The sequence below is a fragment of the Manihot esculenta genome, chromosome 7, assembly GCF_001659605.2.
Source record: "Manihot esculenta cultivar AM560-2 chromosome 7, M.esculenta_v8, whole genome shotgun sequence".
Classification (NCBI taxonomy): Eukaryota; Viridiplantae; Streptophyta; class Magnoliopsida; order Malpighiales; family Euphorbiaceae; genus Manihot; species Manihot esculenta.
The window spans coordinates 10,723,184-10,737,502 of record NC_035167.2 but is presented as its reverse complement, the minus strand read 5'-3'; positions in this window follow the sequence as shown (position 1 = coordinate 10,737,502).

Sequence of the window (14,319 nt, the reverse complement as noted above, 5' to 3'; positions counted from 1 at the left end):
AGAAAAAAAAAATTTTTTTTAGGTAAATATAAGAAGAATAAACTATAAAATAAAGAGGTGATATAATATATACAAGTATATGACATGATCGGAAGACATTAGTTACTATTTTTTTTTTTAAAAAATGTTTAATAATTTTAGAATTCATTTATTTATTTGCATAAATGATATGGTTTGAATTTTGGATATATTATTTTTATATAAATTAAAGTATGACTCAATCTAAAAAGTCTGGCGCTGTACTCTTTGGTCTGAATTGAAAAAAAATGAAAAATATGAATTGAGAGCGGAGGCCAAAGTCATATTGGGGTGAAGTCTCAAATGATATGGAGGAATATAAATAATTGTATTTTTTTTTCGTATTCTATATTATATGAAATTTTCACGAAATACATGAGGTTTAGAGTTTAAGAGTTAAATGAGAAATTTCTTACAACTCTAAGCATCTTTCCTGCTCGCATTACCATGAAACTTCTCATCAATCTTTATTCTGTTGGGGAAGGAAGAAAAAAAAAGTTCCTAATTACATTAACTTGAGAAAATTTAAGTTGTCAATCATTTCAATTAATTAATTTTTACTGGTTAATAGATTGAAAATACTGAACGTTTATATTATTTTATATTTTAATTTTAAATTTTAAATTTTATATAAATTAGTTTAATATTTATATTTAAGTATAATTTTAACTAATTTTTAAAATTAAAATATGAAAATTTAAAGGACAAATGTAATGTTTTATTATTTTTTAAATATAAATTAATTTTACTAATGTTAATTCATATTTAATTATAATTAAATGATATATTTAATTTTAAAAATATTAATAATATAATTATTAAATATACATTTTATAATTTTTACAATAAATAAATTTTATTTTACCATAATAATTATGAAAAATTTATAATAAATATTTTAATTTTGAAAATTGATTAAAATTATATTTAATTGAAAATTTTTTTTGCTAATATCGATTTTTTAGCCCAGTTGATTGTGATAAAACTCAAATCAAATTATACAATTTTTTTTAAAAAAAATAATTTTAGTATTATTAAACTAAACCTTATTATCTCATTCGCTATAATATCAGTAGGTCTGTTTGATGTTGACCTGGACAAACAAGTCTTTAAATACGTACCCCACAAGTCTTTATACGAGAATTTTCCATGCAAGAATCAATGCAGACATATACATGTCTATTTTATAGTTTTCCACTTTCCACTACCCTCATTCCCTTCCAAAACACTCTTATCAAAGCTTAGAAAGTCCATCGCCATGTCCCATCTCGATTTTTTCCCCCTATTAATACGAGTCATTTTATTAGAAGAAAATATAAATATATTTTATAAAATTATACAAAAGAACAATAAAATTTTATAAGTAAATTCTTTTCTTTTAAATAAAAAAATTAATAAAATTAATTTTATTAAATTGAATTTGTGTAAAATGATTTAGTCTCTACTTTGAATATTAGATTTTTAAAAAGTGTGGTGGGTTTCTTACACCTCGTTAATAGAAATATTTATGGGCAAAGGTTTATGTGGAGTGATTCTCTTTTTTGTATGATCGAGTTTCAGTTTTTTATTTTTGGATTTTCATTCTATTCTTGAATTCTTTTGAAACAAGATTGACTTACATAATATAGTAGTTTGTTATCTGTGAAAGTTAAACGTTTTAGGTAGATTTTGAAAAGTTAAATCTTTAATATTTTTTGTACAAGTTATTTTTTAAAGAAGACTTGCTCCGAGTTAGATGCTTTGATTTTTATTGCAAAATTTAGACTTTTTTATTACTGAATCACATTTTTTATTATCGTTGAAATTTTTATTGTCTTTATGGCTGATTTTCCATGCATTTAATAATTGAAGGAATTTTCTATTCTTTGAATTTTAGATCACGTTGCTTCAATAATACAATTTTAGATGGCTTTGCTTCAATAATACATTTTTTATTATCAATGTTTGGACATCCAATCAAGTCCTTTCAACTTTTCACATAAAACTTGTGCATAAGAAATCTCCTCAAGAGATGCTTGGAAGATTTTTTTTGGGTTGCCCATGTGGCTGCTAGGCCATTTTCAAAGATGTTGAAAGCTATTGAAATCTATATAAATATTAATAAAAATCGAATTCAAATTCGGAACGGTAATCAATTTTAACCATTAGATTATAATTTTATTCTTTATTTATGTCACATCTTTCCGGTAACATAAGAACTGTATCGACTTTTGGTTATTTTTGTGGACTCATCTCAAAGTTCTTCCTATTGTTGTGGGTCCGAAGGACATCGATCGATACTTGCAATAAGATATAAGATCCTATTAGAAATTAATATAGTTATGAAATTCTAAGCATCTTTTATTACGATGAAGAAGAAATGTGTTTATAAAGTCTTTGACACGTGTGGACAAGTCTTAATTATGATGACTGAGTCATACCTTGAAACTAAGCAGTCGTCTTGAGTCATAATCATATATACACATTTCATGTTTGGCTTTTTCTCCATTTAGCCTGACTTTTCAATTTCAGACGATAAAACTCTTTTTTTTTTAAATTTTATCACGATTATAACTAATATTTAAAATTAATTTTGATCTTAGTCACTTATCATATCTATATAGAATTTTATAATTTTTAATTTCACATCATCAAAACATATTGAACATTGAAAATCAAATCTTTTCAATATATTTATAATTATAGTCTCACTTTTTAATTTTGAACAAAAAATAATAATTTTTTAATTTTTTCATAATTAGCTAATCTTTAAAATTAATTTTAATTAGAATTACAAATCATATCTGCAAAAACTTTTAATTTCTTCATTATATTTTTAAACTCATATCATCTTTCAGTTATATTTTAACCTTCAAAACCAAATAGATTCATGGATCAAAATTGGTTTTAAATATGGCCTGATCAAAATTGATTTTAGATATTCGCTATAATAATAGTAAATTTTATTATTTGAAATTGTAAAGTCAAATGAAAAAATATAAAAAAAACAACTTTTTTCTAATAAACCTTAATTATATATTATTGCACATGTAATTCACCCAACCCGATCCTCTCTTCTAATGATAAAACCATCTTTAAAATCATCACGTGTTTACCCTAGTTAAGAAAGTACAACTAAATTACAAATAATAACATTTTACTGATACTAATTAAAAATTTTAATTATATAATTGCACAATATACATTTTTAGCTATTTTTTTTCTATTACATGCATAATAAAAGGTATATTCTTTCACTTATATTTTAACTGCTATCATTAAATCTCGGAAGTTTTTCATTTTATACAATTAATTTGAATTGAAATTTAAACTTAAAATTTATCAACGATTTTAAAACGATCGACAAATCTTGAAAAGACCTATAGTCCATTATCATCCCTTTTCCATATTTTTTCCTCCTAAAAAAAATTAATTAATTACTCTTTTAACTTTAAACATTGTCAAGTTGGAAAACACTTCGATTGATTAGTTTTTCTTACACCAATTATTTCTTAGTACAATTTGATTCTTATTGATATTGAAACTAAAAATCTTACTATTTTAGAAATAATTTTAATATTATTTTAAATTAAACATTTGATATAACACAATAATCGCTCAAAATAAATCATAAACTGTCACTCGAAAACAGAATCACATAGCAATAGTCTGATTAGATGATACGCGGTCTCATATGTGGAAAAGAAGACTCGGATGCTGTAGATTTCGGCTTTTCACCAAGACTCGCCCTCTCAACTTTAGGGTGAGATTTCACGGAAAGTTACCATTAGAAAACACAATCCAGCAGATTACCTATAATTGCGGGATTCCTTATCTACTAGTTGGTGCTAATTGGATTTCCAGAAAATTTGATTACCAATTTCATCTTCTTACAGTATAAAAATTAGTGAACACAGAGATCAAGGTACACATTGTACACATTCTTATACAATTACTCTTGAGTTCAAAACAGTTCAATATACTTGCCTTTTTTCAGTTTACTGACTTGAGTGTTGGAGTGGCTGCCATAAGCGCCAATCACCCAACGTTCTTTTTTCTTGCAAATTGACCAATCGCAGCATAATTCCGTTTCAACCACATCATTTGGTTCTATTTTCAGGATATTTCATTGGATTCTTGCTGTTCAATTGGATTAGAAATTGGTCTTTCATTCATTTTCTTCTAAAAATAAATCTTTTTTCTTTTCTAAAATGGCTGACAATTCACGATTTGTTGTTAAGGTTGCTGCCAATAAAGATATAATCATTTCTTACCCTCGTTGTAGTGGATAAAATATACTTTCAATGGTTAATAGATTGTTCTGTGCAATCTAAATAATGAGTAGATGCTCCAGTGCATAATAATTTTTACCATAACATTGTTATTTATTTATTTGATAATTTTATAAAATTATAATTAATATAATTTAATTATAAATATTATATATGACATTTTATTATAATTTAATTAATATAATTTTATTGAAAAAATTATAAATATTATAAATATTTCATAAAATATTTGATAATGTTAATTGCAAGCATAATTTAAATTTTTAGAAAAATTTAAATTCTGTTTTTTTTTTTAAAAAATTGAATTGTTGTTAAAATTGTTGATTTTTTACTCGCTTTTTGGACTGTTATTGTTTAGTGTTAATCAATGATAATCTGGTGAAAGTTGGACTGTTATTGTTCACTGTTGGTGAAGGTTCAAACCAGAATCAACACTTCAATTAATTTTAAAATCGAATTGAATTCAATCTGATTTAAAATAATTTTATTGTTTAATGGTGGATTCCAATTTAATTTTAATATAATTATAGTTTCGATTTTAACTGTTAATTTGATTTTGATTTGAAAAAAGAAATTTAAAAATAGAAAATTTAAATAAAATATAAATAAATAAATAAATATGAATCATAAATATTATTGAAGATATATTTTATTAAATAAGTAAATAGTAAAATGTATTCATTTATGTGATTATAGGTCTTCAGCTAATCTACCATTGACTTAATTTATTTATTTTAGTTTGGGTTGCATTTTATTATTTTTGTTTTTATCTTTAATTTTTTTTTCTATATTTTTATCTTTTATGGCTTTGATAAATGCAATATTATCTTTGCATTAATTTAAAAATATATATTTCTTGTTTATTTATATAATGATGACAAAATGCACGTTATTTTTCGATAATAGTTTTTTTTTAATTTTTATTATTTTATCAGAAATTAATTATTTTATAATTTATTGAAAAATACTTAAAACTTAAAAAACATTTATATCTTAAATTTTATTTATTAATATTTCGTATGTCTATGAAAAATAATTTATATTTAAAAAATATTTTTTATAAAAATATTTTTTATAAAAATATTTTTTAATGAAATAATTTATTTTTTATTATTTAATTTTAATTTAAAAAATAAATTTTGTTAATAAATTTATAAATAAAAATTTTAATAAAAATTTAAAGAATGGAAAATGACTATCTTCTTTTTAAAAGCGAAAATCATATAAAAAATATTTTTCATAAAAATATTTTTTAAGGAGATAATTTATTTTCTATTATTTAATTTTAGTTTAAAAATAAATTTTATTAATAAACTTATAAATAAAATATTTAATAAAAATTTAAATCAATGGAAAATAACTTTTTTTCATTAAAAATTTTCATTAAAAATAAACATAAAAATTTTCATCAATTAAAATTGAAATATAAAATTAAAATAATTATCAACATGAAAAGATAATGAGTGAAATTATTCAATCAATTATATATTAAGTGTCATTTGCAAGTATAATTTAAATTTTTTGAAAAATTTAAATTCTATTTTTTTTTTTATAAAAAATTTGAAATGGTTAATGTTAAAAGTTGAATACTTGTATGTTTATTTTATATTTTATTTGGCTATTGGAAGGCGTTTTATTACTATAATGCAGTATTTTAATATCTGTCCGCCATATTTTGCAATCACATTCTTATTTATTGTTATTGATTGTAAATTTTGAGGCGTCTCCTTTTCGTGCATAATAATTTTACTATGAATTGTTTTTTATCTGTTTTTTTTTTGATAGTCCAAATATAGCATGTATATTTATTTTATGTTCTATTATTATTGTTAGCATTGTTTTTTTCTCGTTTTTTGAAAGGTTGTTATTTAGCGTTGATGAATGATGATATGGTGAAGGTTATATGTGATCGGTGATGATAATATTGATTCCTCGCGCTGCTTCATTTCTTGTGATGGTTTCAACCTGATACATGAAGGACATGACCATGAGTCACTTTTCAAATTAAAATCGACATTTCGATTAATTTTTGAATCGAATTGGATTTGATCCGATTTAAAATGATTCAGAACAATTTTAAGTTTTTAATATTTGATTTGGTTCAATTTTAAAGTGATTATAATTTTGATTTTTTACTATTCTGATTCAATTTTAATTAAAATCTAAATTATAAATTACTAATTCAGTTTGGATTTGAAAAAAAAATAAAATTTAAAACTTAAATAAAATATAAAAAATACTTTTTAAAAAAAAAATTATAAAACAAATGAAAACTAAACAATAAAAATATAATTTTAAGATTAGTGATGATTTTTACTACTAAATTAAATTAAATTTAAAAGTTAACAACAAATTATAGTACAGTTCTTTAATTTTTATTTAATTAATAAAATAATTCTTTTAAAATACATATTTTTATTTTAGTTATATTCTTAATAATTTAAAACTTATAAATACTAATTTTAAATAGATTTTTTATTAACAAATACTGAAATGCCAAAATATTAATTTTAATTTAATTTAATTATCAATGATAATCTATTAAAAGTTTAATTAAATATTTATACTTAACATTTTCTACTAATAATATTAAAAATCATGTATAGAAATTTTAAGAGTTAAAAAAATTTAAATACTGTTAAAATTAATTTAAACATATTATTTTTTTATTCTAATATGTATTAATAAAAAAATTAAGATATATTAGATTTAATTTCTATAATTATTTAATTATTGAAGAGGGAAACTAAAATAATTGGAAAAATATGATATATTAAATTTAAAATAATATTAAAATAAAAAAATAATATTAAAAGACTATTTTATAAATTAAGTATTTTATGGTTAACATTTAAATTTAATTTAATCCATCTTAAAATTTATTATTGGTCTTAAAATTTTTTATTTTATTTATTAAAAAATAAATTTATAATATAGTAGTGCAGTAGACCTTTATAAAAGCAAAGAAATTTAATTCTTTGGCTGCAAGTTGCAATCAAGCCATCACTCGTCAACTCCTACCTACTCTTCTATTCACCCTCGCACTTTTCTTGTGTTCTTCATTTCTCCGTTAATTCTCTGCTTCCTATCTTTATTCTGCTCGTTCTCTATAATTTTACAGATTTTTTACATCCATAATTATATTAATTAATAAATTAAAAAATAAATATTTTAAACATTTAAAATAATTTAATAAATAAATAATGTGGTTGAAATTTTTTATATTGCATAAATTACAATTTTATATATAAATTTTAAGTATAATTAAAAGATTAATTTTTAGATTTTTCATAATAATTAAGAAGACAATTAAAATACTATTTTGCTTAACTAAACTACTTTTTTTTATCCTAATTCATTTGATTAAAGATTTAATTTTAATTAGCACAATAATAATTCTAAAATAAATTGTTTTTCTCTTTCAAACAAAATCAAATTAATTAATTAAAAATAATTATTTATCTTTCAGTAATTTAATAATATCTTAATTAATTTATTAAATATTTATTTATCAAATTTTTATTTACAATCTAATTAATATTTTTATGATATTTAATTCACTATTTTCATTATTAATTTTATGATAAAATCATTTCATCATAGTAAAATTATTTTAAATCATTAAATCTTAAATATACATAAATTAAAATATGTGCATTTCAAACCAACAAGTATGTATAAATTAAAATTAAAAAATTACCTGTTATCATGAGACGACAACGATCATTCAAAATCAAGACGATACATTAGAGAAAAAAATTTGTCGTGTTAGGGGAGAAGAATAAAGAGGAAAATTAGAAAGTGGAATTCCTTTTCTAAAAGTGATGGAAGTCCTTTTCTAAACAATAAAAAAGTGTGGTCCTTTATAATTTTTTTTAAAAATTATAAAAAATTAAATAATAATTTTTTTATTTTAATAAATATCAAAAAAAATTTATAAAGGACCACACTTGCATTTAAATTAAGATATTAATAAGTTAAGTTAAATTTAAAAGTTAATAATATGCCAAACGTAAAAAAATATGAAACATATATTTTTTAAAAGTCAAATTTAAAATTTAAATTAAGATATTAATAAGTTAAGTTAAATTTAAATTTAATTAAATTTTTTAAATACGCCGAACGTAAAAAAATATAAAACATATATTTTTATAAATTAAATTTAATTATCAATGATATAATCTATTAAAATCTTTATTTTATTAAAATCAATGCTTATTATTATTTTAAATTTAAAATTTTAAAATAAATGTTTTTTTAAAAGATAGAGTGAATTTATATGAAAAAAAATATTATTTTGTAAAATAATATTATATAATAATAATAATATAAAAAAAATTTAATATTTACACAACGGTACAAATAAATAACTAGTTAATATAATTAATATATATATATATATATATATATATATATATATATATATATATATATATATATATATATATATATATATATATATATATAATTAGAGGGAGAAGGATGAAGAACGGCACAGACTTTCTGTTTGACTAGATTGTTTGCCCAAACAATCTGAGCAAACAGACTCCGCGGAATAGAAGCAGAGTGACAGACAGCATCAAAATAGACTGTTTGACCAAATTGTTTGCCTAAGCAACCTGGACAAACAGAACCTGCGATAACAGATAGCAGAAACGCAGGAGATTTAAAATTCAAACCTTCAAGAAATCTATCATTCCCCAAACACGTGAAAACAGCTCAGCAACCCTTCAAGACAACTCAGCACCCTATCCCGCATATTAAGGAAGCCAAATCTCAAGAAGATTCAATTGCCTTCAAAGAATCAAACTCCAAATAGGAAAAAGACTCCATCTAAATAAGGAAACAAAGGGTTGTACACATTAGTTATAAATAGGGAGCCAAACCAGCAAAAAAAGAACATCATCAGTCTTCGAAAATCACACCAGCAGCCGTGTGCCACACCAGTTGGCCGATCGGCCCTTCTTCTTCTTCTTTCTTATTTTCTTTCTTTAATTTTTGTGTTAGTTTCAGCCATGAGTTGCTGAAACCTATTTTTCTAGTTGAAAATTAGATGAAACTTTAGTTGTTAATGGATTGGGAGATCAGAACATATTATGTTATTCTTTTATTCATCAATATTTATGCAATTTTATGCTTAATTCTATTGTTGCTTTATTTTTTAGATCAATTGGACCAATTAATTCTTGATTGCAAAGTGAAAAATTGTTAGTTTGGATAGTTTTAAGTCCGTAATTACTTGAACTATTCAACCACAAGTAACTCTTGGTGTAAAAACCAAGGAGATTGCATGATCTAGCAATATCAACATACGTTTGGATAGTTAGAATTAAGTCTCTCTATTTCTTAATGCAATTGACAGTTGAATGAATCTAAAATCCCAATGGCCTTCCTTGGCAACTTGTTGATTAGTGATTAATTAAAGAATGTTTTCTAGTTAATCTATGCTTGAGGAAGGATATGGTGGTAAGAAACATTTTCTACCTCCATAACTAATTTATTGAATCAAATAAAAGAACTTATGTGTCAATGATCAATTCCAATAACTAAAGTGAATCCAATTCTTCAACTAGACTTTTCTCATTATTAAATTCTCTTTACTTTATTATTTGGTTTACTTTATTGCTTTTAAATCTAGTTTAGTCATCAAATTTCAAAACCCTCAAATTTACTTTTATTGTCTATTCATTTTCTTGGTCATGGATAGAAAGATAAGTAAGTATCAATTCCCTATGAATTCGATCATTTTGTTATTATCTACAATTGTAAAATTATGGATAATTAAAAAAGTTATTTTTAACCGGTTTCGACAACTGCACAGTCACATAGTAAATCAATAATGCCACATTTTGATCAATTTTAAAAATTTAATTATAATTTTATCCTTTCCTCATCTTATATTTCCTTGCAAAATAAGGGTGTACCAACTTATTGCTTCTATATGGGCCCATTTGGGTTTTTCCTGTTGTTGTAGGGTCACATCAAATAAGTTACAATTTTGTCTTTAGAGGAGCACTTACGGAAGGTTTTAGATTTAGAGTAATATTAAATAAAAATCAAGTCCATCAAGAGAGTCCTAGGCAGATGCATTTAAAGAAATACAATTAAAGATCCAGTTATATATATATAAAAAAAAAAGAAAATTTATTTTTTATTATAAATTTAAGTGTCATCTATCTAAAAATTTCAAGCTGCTAAAACACATCTAAATATGTGGTTTAGAAAAAAATTGTTCTATTTGAAAAAAATTAAATAAAATAAATTATAATAAAGAAAAAATTAACTTTATAGATGGTTATTTATTAGCTATTTGAATTCAGAGTAGCAAATATTTTGAGTGTTGAATTTTATTTTACTCTAAGTCCATGAAAAATATAATTTTTAAAAATTGAACTTTTAAATTTATTAAATCAGAAGAAAGTTAAGGAAATTACATATTCATATGAGTATTAATTTTTTAACCATTAATTATGCATGGGATGGCTTTTTAACCATTAATTTTCACTCTTTATTTTTTTCTAAAAAAGATTTCAAAAATAATGAAAAATATCAAAAGAGCACAAAAAGTTGCTATGCATGAACTTGGCATTTCACAGATATTTTCAATTTCACGCGTCTTTATTTTATTAGACGTGACATACTTTTATTTTTTTATTTTTTTATTATTTAGAAAAGGACTTTTAGAAAATGAATTCCACTATCACGATTTGTTGCTTTCTTCAATAAAATCATTACATCGTGAAGAAAGCAACAATATATGCGTTCCTTTTAGAAACCGTGTTGCACTTTTCTTGTGTTCATTTCTCCGTTCATTCTCTGCTTCCTATTTTTATTCTGCTCTCAAATCAGAGGTCCTCTATAATTTTCTATTTAAATTAGAGGTTTTTACCCCATAATTATATTAATTAATAAATTAAAAAATAAATATTTTAAATACTTAAAATAATTTAATAAATATAATAATGTTGATGAAATTTTTTATTTTGCATAAATTATAATTTTATATCTAAATATTAAATATAATTAATAGATTAATTTTATATTCTTTAAAATTTAACTTTCAATTCCTTTTATATTTAATTTTTTTTATTCATTATAAATGTTAGTTAAAAATTACTGAATGATCAAATTTTTAAAAATATAATTTTTTTTTCTCAAAAATACTGTGTAAAGTCTACTATCTATATGATACCATTTAAAAATTATTAAATTTATAATTTTTTTTTAAAAATTTTGAAGTTATATAATACTAAAATATTTTAAGAAATAAAAATTAAATAGTAAAAATATTAAAAATTAGTTAAATATGATAATTTAAATAAAATTTAATAAGAATTTAGGTATTTTTTTAAATAGAAAATAAAAAAGAAATTTAACTGTTTAAATTTTAATAGATTGAGAAAAATGAATGAAGTTTAACTTATTAATATTTTTAATTTGAAAAAATAATAAAGATATTTTATAATTTTAATAAAAATAAAGAAATGTTTAAATGTTTAATTTTAAAAATATTAAAATAAATTAAATAATTATATTTAAATTTAAAAATTAAAGTTTAATTTATTTATTTAAAAAATACTAATATTTTTAATAGTAAGAAGTGAATGGTAGGGTATTTAATTTAGATTGATTAATTCTAGAGAAATTTAAATTTTTTATGTTAAAAATATAAAATTGATTTGATAATTATATTAAAATTTAAAATTAAAATATAAATTATTTTATATAATATAAAAAAATTATAAAAAAATGTATATAATATGAGTTTGGATATGATAATGGTTTAATATGATTCGAGAGCAATTTTAATTGGATGCTTAATAAAAAAATAAAAAATAATACAAGAAGGTAAATGAAGTAGAAAATAATAAATTAAAATTATTATTAACTTTTTCTCCCATTTAAAAAGAAAATAGTTGAAAAATAAAAATAATTATATTTTTATCTCTAAAATTATTTATATTATTTGTAAATACAAAAGGTAAAATCATTATTTTACTATTTCGAAAAGTTATCTTCCATCTTATTTTCCTTCTTAACATTCAAACACTGTGAGGAAAATAACCTTTTCATCATTTTTATTTTTTTATTTTTTACTCTTTATTTTTTTAATTTTTTTTTTAAAAGTAATGGAAAATATCAAAGGAGCACAAAAAGTTGCTATGTAGGAGTCTGGCATTCCACTTCACGCGTCTTTATTTGATTAGACGTGACATATTTTTATTTTAAAAAATAAATAGTGATATTCTCAAAAGCGTGATCTTTTGAATTTAAACAGTTATTACTTTGAAAAGAGAACTTTAATTTTATCAATTCAAATATTTATTTATCTTTTAATAATTTAATAATACCTTAATTAATTTATTAAATGCTGTAATTATTCTTTTTAAGACTTCCGTAGATCAAATCATTATTTTTAATTTAATTAATATTTATATAATATTTAATTTATTATTTTATTTATTAATTTCATAATAAAATCATTCCACCATCTTAATAAAACTATTGAATCGAATTAATTTCGAGTATTAAGTAATAAATAAATAAATAATATCAATTCAAATAAATTTAAAAGGATCAACAATCTAAATTATATTAAATTTCCTAATAAAAAAATTTAATTACTCATGATCAAAAATTTAATAATAAATTCAATTGAAAATATATTCAAAATTATTTTAAAATAATTCTGAATAATAAAACAAAAAGGAAATAGGAAAAAAAAGAAAAAGTCTATACATGTGAATTTCTCTTTTTAAAATTTTTCAAATCTTCGTCCTTAACATTCAAAGAAAATAACCTTTTCATTACTTTTATTTTTCTTTTTTAATTTTCATTCTTTATTTTTTAAAAAAAAATTAAAAATAATAAAAAATATTTAACATTCAAACACCTCAGAGAAAATAACCTTTTCATTACTTTTATTTTTCTTTTTTAATTTTCACTCTTTATTTTTATTAAAAAAATTAAAAATAGTAAAAAATGTCAAAGAGCACAAACGGTTCTTATGCATAGCCTTGACATTCCACATACATCTCCAACTTCACGCGTTTTTATTTTATTAGACATAACATATTTTTACTTTAAGAAAAATTTTGGCGATTAGAGTTTCAAAACAAGAAATAGTGATAGTTGACGATAATTAACTCATTCATATAATGACAATTAATATTTTTAAAAGTGTGATTTTTTAAACTCAAATAATTGATTACTTTTAAGAGAGAATTTTGATTCTACACTATAATAAATATCTAAATCATGTCTAATAAATTGGATTAAATCTAAAAATTAAACTTCTAAATTATTTGAAATTTGAATCAAGTTCTCCCCACACATGCAAAATATTATCTATCTTAAATTTTAGACGTTGATTCCAAATAATGCTTAAAATTCAAAATAAAGGAAGAGAAAATTGAGTTTACCTAAAAATCTTAATTTAAATGCAAGTGTGATCCTTTATAATTTTTTTTTCATATTTATTAAAATAAAAAAATTATTATTTAATCTTTATAATTTTTAAAAAAATTTATAAAGGACCACACATTTTTATTGTTTAGAAAAGGACTTCCATCACTTGGAATTCCACCATCACGATTTGTTGCTTTCTTCAATAAAATCATTCCATCAATCAGCTTCTTCTCATACATCACTTTTTTATTTTTGGCTTTCCACAATAATAATTCACATGTATATTCTCCCATTCACTTTTATTTGTTATTTAATATTTTATAATAATTAAAAAATTAAAGTAAAATAATATTTAATCTGAATAAATTACTTCATTCTCAATAAATTCCCAAGTTGAAACTAAAACAAACACATCTTTAATATTTATTTATTTTCAACAAAAATCCTATTGACTATTTTAGGTTGATCAATATTAATTTAATTATTTTAATTTATAATAAATCTCATAATTCATTAAAACATCATATCAATCAATGGATATCTGTAAAAGTATTGTCCTCTTCAATTACTTTTCATATTTGAGTAAAATCATACATTTCTTTTTCAATTCAGCTCCACAACA